Source organism: Triticum urartu, chromosome 2A (genome assembly GCF_056163025.1).
Source record: "Triticum urartu cultivar PI428250 chromosome 2A, HENAU_Tu73, whole genome shotgun sequence".
In the NCBI taxonomy this organism is placed as follows: Eukaryota; Viridiplantae; Streptophyta; class Magnoliopsida; order Poales; family Poaceae; genus Triticum; species Triticum urartu.
The window spans coordinates 650,479,566-650,491,385 of NC_141874.1; positions in this window are offsets into that span (position 1 = coordinate 650,479,566).

The following is an 11,820-nucleotide window of genomic DNA, read 5'->3' on the forward strand; positions in this document are numbered from 1 at the left end:
GACAGGCACCCGGAGCAGCAGAATGCCCGTCAAAGGCTTGTTGCCACTGTGAGGAGTCTGAAAAAGCAGAAGCAAAGGCTCAAGGCTGCGCAGGACACACTCCAAATCAGATGGAGTAAAGTACTCAACACAGCAGTGAAGTACGGTGACAATCGCCCCACCAAGAGCTACCCAAAGCGGAAGTTGCTACCTGAATTCGATGAGGAGGCCTCAGACCCCCCCCCACAACAAAAAATCAAAACAGCCACCTGGCCGGATAGATGACCTCACGGCCAACATAGAGCGGCAAACAATGCCACTCACAAGACAATACGCGATCCATGCGAGGGCTCGCACCAAAAGGACGGCGCAACCAGATCCATCTATGGACCACGCAAGCGCGCCCCATCATACAATGTAACACAACAAGCATCCGAACAACGCGGTACACCCAGATACAGGGGTGCCGCACACCCCCTATGTTTCACCGATGAGGTGCTGGACCACGAATTTCCAGAGGGATTCAAACCCGTAAACATAGAGGCATACGACGGAACAATAGACCCTGGGGTCTGGATTGAGGACTATATCCTCCATATCCATATGGCTCGAGGAGATGATCTCCACGCCATCAAGTACTTACTGTTGGGGAACGTAGCAATTTCAAAAAATTTCCTACGCACACGCAAGATCATGGTGATGCATAGCAACGACAGGGGAGAGTGTTGTCCATGTACCCTCGTAGACCGTTCGCGGAAGCGTTATATCAACGCGGTTGATGTAGTCGTACGTCTTCACGTCCAACCGATCCAAGTACCGAAAGCACGGCACCTCCGAGTTCTGCACACGTTCGGCTCGGTGACGTCCTCGCCTTCTTGATCCAGCAAGAGAGGCGAAGTAGTAGATGAGCTCTGGCAGCACGACGGCGTGGTGACGGTGTTGGTGAAGAACAATCTCCGCAGGGCTTCACCTAAGCACTACGAAAACTATGACAGAGGATAAACTAGAGGGGACGGGGTTACCGGCACACGGCTTGGTGTTTCTTGATGTGTCTTTGGTGCTAGCCCTACCCCTCTATTTATATGTTGAGCCCTGGGGTCGAAACTTGGAATAAAAGCCTCCTCAAAGTCGGTTTCACCCAAAAGGCAAGAGTCCTTCTCGGACTCCAGGGCTAGACGCCAGGGTTCCTGGCGTCTAGCCTCTGGTCTCCGCGAAACTTCCTTTTGCACTTTCCAAAAGCCTCATGGGCTTTCCCCTTTGGCCCAGATAAAGTGTTCTCGTGCCCAAACATTCCGGGGATCATCTGGAACCCCTTCCGGAGATCAAACACTACTATCCCATATATCAAACTTTATCTTCGGACCATTCCGGAGTTCCTCGTCATGTCCGTGATCTCATCCTGGACTTCGAACAACATTCGGTCATCAACATACATAACTCATATAGTACTATATCGTCAACAAACGTTAAGCGTGCAGACCCCACGGGTTCGAGAACTATCTCTCTGGTCAATAACCAATAGCGGGACCTGGATGCCCATATTGGCTCCTACATATTCTACGAAGATCTTTATCGGTCAGACCGCATAACAACATACGTTGTTCCCTTTGTCATCGGTATGTTACTTGCCTGAGATTCGATCGTCGGTATCTCAATACCTAGTTCAATCTCGTTACCGGCAAGTCTCTTTACTCGTTCCGTAATACATCATCCTGCAACTAACTCATTAGTTGCAATGCTTGCAAGGCTTATAGTGATGTGCATTACCGAGTGGGCCCAGAGATACCTCTCCGGCAATCGGAGTGACAAATCCTAATCTTGAAATACGCCAACCCAACAAGTACCTTTGGAGACACCTATAGAGAACCTTTATAATCACCTAGTTACGTTGTGACGTTTGGTGGCACACAAAGTGTTCCTCCGGTAAACGGGAGTTGCATAATCTCATAGTCATAGGAACATGAATAAGTCATGAAGAAAGCAATAGCAACAAACTAAACGATCAAGTGCTATGCTAATGGAATGGGTCAAGTCAATCACATCATTCTCCTAATGATGTGATCCCGTTAATCAAATGACAACTCATGTCTATGGTTAGGAAACATAACCATCTTTGATCAACGAGCTAGTCAAGTAGAGGCATACTAGAGACACTCTGTTTGTCTATGTATTCACACATGTATTATGTTTCCGGTTAATACAATTCTAGCATGAATAATAAACATTTATCATGATATAAGGAAATAAATAATAACTTTATTATTGCCTCTAGGGCATATTTCCTTCAGTCTCCCACTTGCACTAGAGTCAATAATCTAGTTCACATCGCCATGTGATTTAACATCAATAGTTCACATCACCATGTGATTAACACCCATAGTTCACATCGACATGTGACCAACACCCAAAGGGTTTACTAGAGTCAATAATCTAGTTCACATCGCTATGTGATTAACACCCAAAGAGTACCGAGGTGTGATCATGTTTTGCTTGTGAGAGAAGTTTAGTCAACGGGTCTGCCACATTCAGATCCGTAAGTATTTTGCAAATTTCTATGTCAACCATGCTCTGCATGGAGCTACTCTAGATAATTGCTCCCACTTTCAATATTTATCCAGATTGAGACTTAGAGTCATCTGGATCAGTGTCAAAACTTGCATAGACGTAACCCTTTACGACGAACCTTTGTTCACCTCCATAATCGAGAAACATATCCTTATTCCACTAAGGATAATTTTGACCAATGTCCAGTGATCTACTCCAAGATGACTATTGTACTCCCTTGCCAAACTCAGGGCAGGGTATACAATAGGTCTGGTACACAACATGGCATACTTTATAGAACCTATGGCTGAGGCATAGGGAATGACTTTCATTCTCTCTCTATCTTCTGCCGTGGTCGGGTTTTGAGTCTTACTCAACTTCACACCTTGTAACACAGGCAAGAACTCCTTCTTTGACTGTTCCATTTTGAACTACTTCAAAATCTTGCAAGGTATGTACTCATTTAAAAACTTATCAAGCGTCTTGATCCATCTCTATAGATCTTGATGCTCAATATGTAAGCAGCTTCACCGAGGTCTTTCTTTGAAAAACTCCTTTCAAACACTCCTTTATGCTTCGCAGAATAATTCTACATTATCTCCGATCAACAATATGTCATTCACTTATACTTATCAGAAATGCTGTAGTGCTCCCACTCACTTTCTTGTAAATACAAGCTTCACTGCAAGTCTGTATAAAACTATATGCTTTGATCAACTTATAAAAGCGTATATTCCAACTCCGAGATGCTTGCGCTAGTCCATAGATGGATCGCTGGAGCTTGCATATTTTTTTAGCACCTTTAGGATTGACAAAACCTTCTGGTTGCATCATATACAACCTTTTTTAATAAATCCATTAAGGAATGTAGTTTTGTTTATCCACTTGCCAGATTTCATAAAATGTGGCAATTGCTAACATGATTCGGACAGACTTAAGCATAGATACGAGTGAGAAACTCTCATTGTAGTCAACACCTTGAACTTAAAACCTTTTTGCGACAATTCTAGCTTTGTAGATAGTAACACTACTATCAGTGTCCGTCTTCCTCTCGAAGATCCATTTAATCTCAATGGCTCGCCGATCAATGGGAAAGTCAATCAAAGTCCATACTTTGTTCTCATACATGGATCTCATCTCATATTTCATGGCCTCAAGCCATTTCGCGGAATCTAGGCTCATCATCGCTTCCTCATAGTTCGTAGGCTCGTCATGGTCAAGTAACATGACCTCCAGAACAGGATTACCGTACCACTCTGGTGCGGATCTCACTCTGGTTTACCTACGAGGTTCGGTAGTAACTTGATCTGAAGTTACATGATCATCATCATTAGCTTCCTCACTAATTGGTGTAGTAGTCACAGGAACAGATTTCTGTGATGAACTACTTTCCAATAAGGGAGCAGGTACAGTTACCTTATCAAGTTCTACTTTCCTCCCACTCACTTCTTTCGAGAGAAACTCCTTCTCTAGAAAGGATCCATTCTCAGCAATGAATAACTTGCCTTCGGATCTATGATAGAAGGTGTACCCAACATTTCCTTTTGGGTATCCTATGAAGATGCACTTCTCCAATTTGGGTTTGAGCTTATCAGTTTGAAACTTTTTCACATAAGCATTGCAACCTCAAATTTTAAGAAACGACAACTTTGGTTTCTTGCCAAACCACAGTTCATACGGTGTCGTCTCAACGTATTTAGATGGTGCCCTTTTTAACGTGAATGTAGCTGTCTCAAATGCACAACCCCAAAACTATAGTGGTAAACCGGTAAGAAACATCATAGATTGCACTATATTCAATAAAGTATGGTTATGACGTTCGGACACACCATTACACTGTGGTGTTCCAGGTGGCGTGAGTAGTGAAACTATTTCACATTATTTTAACTGAAGGCCAAACTCGTAACTCAAATATTTTACTTCTGCGATCATATCGTAGAAACTTTTGTTTTTGTTACGATGATTCTCCACTTTACTCTGAAATTCTTTGAACTTTTCAAATGTTTCAGACTTGTGTTTCATCAAGTAGATATACTCATATCTGCTCAAATTATCTGTGAAGATCAGAAAAAAAATGATACCTGCCGCGAGCCTCAATGTTCATCGGACCACATACATCAGTATGTATGATTTCCAACAAATCTGTTGCTTGCTCCATTATTCTGGAGAATGGAGTCTTAGTCATCTTGCCCATGAGGCATGGTTCACAAGCATCAACTGATTCATAATCAAGTGATTCCAAAAGCCCATCAGCATGGATTTTCTTCATGCGCTTTACACCAATATGACCTAAATGGCAGTGCCACAAATAAGTTGCACTATCATTATTAACTTTGCATCTTTTGGTTTTAATATTATGAATATGTGTATCACTACAATCGAGATTCAACGAACCATTTTCATTGGGTGTGTAACCATATAAGGTTTTATTCATGTAAACAGAACAACAATTTATTCTCTTACTTAAATGAATAACCGTATTGCAATAAACATGATCAAATCATATTCATGCTCAACGCAAACACCAAACAACACTTATTTAGGTTCAACACTAATCCCAAAAGTATAGGTAGTGTGCGATGATGATCATATCAATCTTGGAACCACTTCCAACACACATCGTCACTTCACCCTTAACTAGTCTCTGTTGATTCTGCAACTCCCGTTTCGAGTTACTACTCTTAGCAACTGAACCAGTATCAAATACCAAGGGGTTGCTACGAACACTAGTAAAATACACATCAATAATCTGTATATCAAATATACCTTTGTTCACTTTGCCATCCTTCTTATCCGCCAAATACTTGGGGTAGTTCCACTTCCAATGACCATTCCCTTTGCAGTAGAAGCACTCAGTTTCAGGCTTAGGTCCAGACTTGGGTTTTTCACTTGAGCAGCAACTTGCTTGCCGTTCTTCTTGAAGTTCCCCTTTCTTCCCTTTGCCCTTTTCTTGAAACTAGTGTTCTTGTCAATCATCAACACTTGATGCTCTTTCTTGATTTCTACCTTCGTCGATTTCAACATCACGAAGAGCTCGGGAATCGTTTTCGTCATCCCTTTTATACTATAGTTTATCACGAAGTTCTAGTAACTTGGTGATGGTGACTAGAGAACTCTGTCAATCACTATCTTATCTGTAAGATTAACTCCCACTTGATTCAAGCGATTGTAGTACCCAGACAATCTGAGCATATGCTCACTGCTTGAGCTATTCTCCTCCATCTTTTAGCTATAGAACTTGTTGGAGATTTCATATCTCACAACTCGGGTATTTGCTTAAAATATTTAACTTCAACTCCTAGAACATCTCATATGGTCCATGACGTTCAAAATGTCTTTGAAGTCCCGATTCTAAGCCGTTAAGCATGGTGCACTAAACTATCAAGTAGTCATCATATTGAGCTAGCCAAACGTTCATAACGTCTGCATCTGCTCCTGCAATAGGTCTGTCACCTAGCGGTGCATCAAGGACATAATTCTTCTGTGCAGCAATGAGGTTAATCCTCGGATCACGGATCCAATCCGCATCATTGCTACTAAAATTTTTCAACATAGTTTTCTCTAGGAATATTTAAAAAATTAAACGGGGAGCAATATCACGAGCAATTGATCTACAACATAGATATGCTAATACTACCAGGACTAAGTTCATGATAAACTAAAGTTCAATTAATCATATTACTTAAGAACTCCCACTTAGAAAGACATCCCTCTAATCTTCTAAGTGATCACGTGATCCAAATCAACTAAACCATAACCGATCATCACATGAAATGGAGTAGCTTTCAATGGTGAACATTAATATGTTGATCATATCTACTATATGATTCACGCTCGACCTTTTGGTCTCAGTGTTCCGAGGCCATATATGCATATGCTAGGCTCGTCAAGTTTAACCTGAGTATTCTGCGTGTGCAAAAACTGGCTTGCACCCGTTGTAGATGGACGTAGAGCTTATCACACCCGATCATCACATGGTGTCTGGGCACGACGAACTTTGGCAACGGTGCATACTCAGGGAGAACACTTTTATCTTGAAATTTAGTGAGAGATCATCTTATAATGCTGCCGTCAATCAAAGCAAGATAAGATGCATAAAAGATAAACATCACATGCAATCAATATAAGTGATATGATATGGCCATCATCATCTTGTGCTTGTGATCTCCATCTCCAAAGCACCTTCATGATCACCATCGTCACCGGCGCGACACCTTGATCTCCATCATAGCATCATTGTCGTCTCGCCAATCATATGCTTCCATGACTATCGCTACCGCTTAGTGATAAAGTAAATCATTACAGGGCGATTGCATTGCATACAATAAAGCGACAACCATATGGCTCCTGCTAGTTGCCGATAACTCGGTTACAAAACATGATCATCTCATACAATAAGATTTAGCATCATGTTTTGACCATATCACATCACAACATGCCCTGCAAAAACAAGTTAGACGTCCTCTACTTTGTTGTTGCAAGTTTTACGTGGCTGCTACGGGCTTAGCAAGAACCGTTCTTACCTACGCATCAAAACCACAATGATAGTTTGTCAAGTTGGTGCTGTTTTAACCTTCGCAAGGACCGGGCGTAGCCACACTTGGTTCAACTAAAGTTGGAGAAACTGACACCCGCCAGCCACCTGTGTGCAAAGCACGTCGGTAGAACTAGTCTCGCCTAAGCGTACGCGTAATGTCGGTCCGGGCCGCTTCATCCAACAATACCGCCGAACCAAAGTATGACATGCTGGTAAGCAGTATGACTTATATCACCCACAACTCACTTGTGTTCTACTCGTGCACAACATCAACGCATAAAACCTAGGCTCGGATACCAGTGTTGGGGAACGTAGTAATTTCAAAAAAATTCCTACGCACACGCAAGATCGTGGTGATGCATAGCAATGAGAGGGGAGAGTGTTGTCTACGTACCCTTGTAGACTATTCGCGGAAGCGTTATATGTCACATCCCTAGTTCTGTTATGCTCTGAGCTAGCTAGTCACGTGTTGCATCATGTTTAAATTATTTTGAAATTGAAATGGGGATTGATCAAACCCTAGCACCAGATCAAATCAAATAGGTTCAACATAAAATCATTTTCAATAAAGCCAAAATGCCCTTCGAAAATGTTCATGATTTATGATAAAGGTGAAAACCTCTGCCAAAAATGATGAGCATATTTCTTGGACATTTATGGATTTTTGAGTTAAATCATATTGTATTTGAATTGGAGCATTTAATGCCTATAAATATTTTAAATGCTTCAATACTTCTGAAAACAATTGGGGGCTGTTGGAAATAATTCAAATAGTGCCCACAATTTTTGTCAGGATTTTACAAAATGAGTTAGTATTTTTACCAACTCAAAACAAATCAAAATAAATAGAAAACATAAATAAGAGAGAGAAGGACTCACCTGGTCTCACTTGCAGCCCACCTGGCCGGCCCAGTCGGCCAGCCTAGCCACCTGGCCTAGCCCACCTCTTCCTGTCGTCTTCCTCTTGCCAGAGGGACGGGCGCGCGTGGCCGATGCACGCAGGTGCGCCCCGGCCACCTCCTACTTCGCCATGTCGATGCCTCCTTCCCCCAACCCCGCGCCCAGGAGATGTGGACGAGGCCGTGCTGACCCCCCTTCTTCCCTGGCCATTTTCCCCTCTTCCTCTTTGTTCTTCGCCCGAACAGAGAGCCGCCGTCACCGCCGCTCGCTGCCAACGCGCCCACCGAGCTCGCCTGACCTTCCCACCGTATCCCTAGGCTCCGCCGCGGCTCCGCACGTCGACGAGAAGAACAAAACAAGCCCGGGAGCCATTCAACCTCGCCATCGCTGTCGTCCTCGTCCTCGGGAGCCGGCTACGGGACCTCCCCGAGCTCGCCGTCCGCACCAGAAGATTCGTCGTGAGCCCCGCCTTCTTTCCCCCATGTTCCCCCCTCGCGCTCGAGCTCTAGCCATGCCTGCTGCCACACCCGAGAGCTCCTCGCCGCCGGCCATGGCACCGCCACGGCCACAGCTGCTATAGCTCGCATCCGAGCCCATCAGCACGCTCAGCACACTCCCAGGAGCACGTAGCACTCTTCGTCTTCTCCTCTTGTGCACCGTAGCATCGACACCGTCTGCGCCCGAACTCCGGCCACCGCGCAAGTTGCTGCCGCCGTCGACCTAGGCCACCGGAGCTGCTGCTGAGTGCACCACCCGACGCGGACGAGCCTCCTCGTCGCGTAGACGCACTTCGCTGCCCATATGGTCGCCGGAAAGCAAAACCCGAGCATCGCCGCCGTCTCTGGACGTCGCCGGCGGCTTAACCCCGACCGTGCCGACGTGGCACCATCTTTAGTGGCTAATGATGCCACTAAACTAACCCCTAGCTCACTGACGGATGGGCCCCACTCTCTAATTAACCTGGTTTAGTTTCTATTTAGGTTTAACTAACCACAAGGGCCCCACAGGTCAGTTTGACCTGGCCACGTCACCTGTTGACCGGACCCCACCTGTCTGTGTCACTAGCCTGTTCTAGGTCACTAACCAGTGGGCCCCACTGGTCAGGTTTGACCAGGACCGGCCTGTTGTCCCTGCTGATGTCACCCAGACGCAATGCTGATGCAGTAATTGATTTTCTGGATTTAAAGTAATTAGAAAATTCCAGAAAATGCCCAAAACTTCTAAAAATCATATAAAATTATCTATAACTCCAAATAAGATAAATTATATATGAAAAATTATTAGAAAAATCCAATCTATCCATTTATGCTAGTTTCATGCATGTTAGAACACTATATCCTTGCTGTTTAGGTGAAACAAGTTAATGCACTAATATGACTTCATAAAATGGGTTTGCATTTGAATCCTTGGTTCAACAGGACTCATTTCAATATGTTCTAGCTTGCATTAGCCCAAAACACATTCATATTGCCATGTCATAGCATGCATCATATTGTTGCATATCGTCATGTGTTGATTGAGTTCTTTCTTAGTTGCTGGTGTTTGTCCCCTCTCGATAGACGTGGTTCCGACGATGTGATCGATGACACCGATGAAGAACTATACTATCTTCAGAAGTGCCAGGCAAGCAAAAACCCCTTGTTCATTCCGATACAATCCCACTCTCGCTCCTGCTCTCTTTTACTACATTAGGACAACAACGTTTCAACGGTTACATGCTGCGGTAGCTGAACCCCTTTCCCCTGCATGACCTGTCATTGCCACAGTAAATAGATGAAACCCACTAGCATGAGTAGGAGTTGTTTGAGCCCTGATGTGCCTACTCATTCATCCTTGTTTGTCATGCCTGCTACTGCTTAGAATTGAGTCAGGTATGATTCGTCGGGGATGAATTGGATTGGTGTTGAACATGTCCTACTGTGTGTGAGCTAAGTGTGTGAACACGATTTGGTAAAGGTAACGGTGAGAGGCCATGTAGGAGTACATGGTGGGTTGTCTCATTACAGCCGTCCTCAGGAACTGAGTTATGTGTTCGTGATCCATGAACAGTTACTACCACCCATTGGAATGATTAAGTGCCCCTCTCGACTTATTAATCAACCTAATCTCTGTCCAGGAGTTGCAACTAGTTTCTGGTGTTTGTAGGTAGTGTTAGTAGTCTACCAAGTGGCACCCGGTATAGGTGGGCTTGGGACAGACTAGGCACAGTGGCACGGTGTACCAAGTGGCACCCGGATGGTGGGCTTGGGAACCCTGCACACATCGTTTGGGGCCGTGAGCGACACCCCGGCCAGATCTCCTTGCGGATGGAACCCGAATAGGCGATAAACCTGGACTAGAGACTTGTTGGTTAGTCAGGTCGTGGCCGACTCCCTCGCCCGGCTTCCGCTTGAAGGTTGCCGAGGTACATGACGTGTACAGGGCGATAAGTGGCGAGAGCGTGTGTGAAGAAGTACACCCCAGCAGGGTTATCATTATCTATTCGAATAGCCGGATTGCTCGGATATGGAAACTTGGACCCCTTGCATAGTTCATAGACAAGTGAAAGTGGATACTCTAAAATGCGCAAGATAAGCGTGAGTGCTATGGATGGCGTTCTCGTAGGGAGATGGGAGCGGATCCATAGTGGTGTATTGATATGCTGAATTTGTTGACTCGTGTGCTCCACCTCAAAAGAGTTACTTGCAGTCGTAGTTCAGGTTAGGCACTGAGTCAAAGCTGGCTTGCTGCAGTTAAACTCCACCACCCCCTTTGTTGATACCGATGCATATGTAGTTAGTTCTGATGTAAGTCTTGCTGGGTACATTTGTACTCACGTTTTCTTAATTTATGTTTTGCAGAGAGACTTTAGTCTCGCTAGTAGTTCCACGTGGACTTCGACGTTTAGCTTGTTACCTCAGCTACGATCGTGTACCCTTGGGAGGGTCTTGTAGATAGTCAGGCTTCTGAGCCTTCTTCATTTATAGTTGTCTGTACTCAGACAAGTTAAGCTTCCGCATGTGCTTGTTGCTTGTATGCTCTGTATGTTGGGTCATGAGACCCATGTTTGTAATATCTCGCTCCTCGGAGTCTAATGAATAAATACTCTGAGTCATAGAGTCTTGTTGTGATGCCATGTTGTATTGCACATATTGAGCATATTGTGTGTATAACTGAAATGCTTGGTATGTGTGGGATCCGACAACCTAGTTGTTTATCCTTGGTAGCCTCTCTTATGGGGAAATGTAGTCTTGTGCTTCCATGAGCCATAGTAGTCCGCTACAGCCCGGTTCACCGGAGTCCTGCTAGCCCAGCACTACTGCTCCAGAGCACTTGACTGGCCGGCATGTGATTCACTTCGTTCCTGTGTCTGTCCCTTTGGGGAAATGTCACGCGGTGACATCTGGAGTCCTGCCTAGCCTGCTATAGCCCGGGTTCCCAGAGTCCTGTTAGCCCAGTGCTACAACCCGGATTCGCACGCTGCTGACCGACATGCTCGATGTTGATTCATGTATGCATGTCCCCGTAAGTTAGTGCCACTTTGGGTTCACAACTAGTCATGTCGGCCCGGGTTCTCTGTCATATGGATGCTAGCGACACTATCATATACCTGAGCCAAAAGGCGCAAACGGTCCCGGGCCATGGTAAGGCGACACCCGTGGGAATACCGTGTGTGAGGCCGCAAAGTGATATGAGGTGTTACCGGCTAGATCGATGTGACTTGGAATCGTGGTCCTGACAGCTTTGGTATCAGAGCCTGACTGCCTATAGGATTACCAAGCCAAGCTCGTCGAAGTCGTGTCTAGAAATGCTTTAATTATATAAGGGAATTGATTGTGGAAGGGAACGTAAGGCTCTTTTTACTCCTTATCCTCATGACC